Source organism: Penaeus monodon, chromosome 21 (assembly GCF_015228065.2).
Source record: "Penaeus monodon isolate SGIC_2016 chromosome 21, NSTDA_Pmon_1, whole genome shotgun sequence".
NCBI lineage: Eukaryota > Metazoa > Arthropoda > Malacostraca > Decapoda > Penaeidae > Penaeus > Penaeus monodon.
In genome coordinates, this window is record NC_051406.1 from 19,339,695 (window position 1) to 19,339,926 (window position 232).

The following is a 232-nucleotide window of genomic DNA, read 5'->3' on the forward strand; positions in this document are numbered from 1 at the left end:
CGTAAGTGTAATTGCATAGTTTTTGGGGAAATCTTTTTTTGTTAATGATTAAATCTATATTGTGTTTTCAGTATTGTGCCTATGCATGTCTTCTGTTTTATTTTAGATGCTTTAGATGGCTACAAAAGTGCTTTGTCCCAAGAGTCATTTACCTAACCTAACCAATCCTTGATTTTCTGTAAAGAAAAGTTTTATAATTATTGATATCATATCATTATAAAAAGGATATGAA

General features: G+C 28.4%; 2 protein-coding genes across 2 annotated transcripts in view; both read left to right on the plus strand.

The window, feature by feature from the left end:
* Positions 1-232, plus strand: part of LOC119586308 — a 70,882-nt gene that overhangs the window by 31,490 nt on the left and 39,160 nt on the right. The gene's annotated exons all lie outside the window — the stretch shown is intronic.
* The window catches only part of LOC119586595 (probable deoxyhypusine synthase), a gene marked incomplete at its 5' end in the record, with an annotated part of 12,819 nt that overhangs the window by 694 nt on the left and 11,893 nt on the right, over positions 1-232 (plus strand).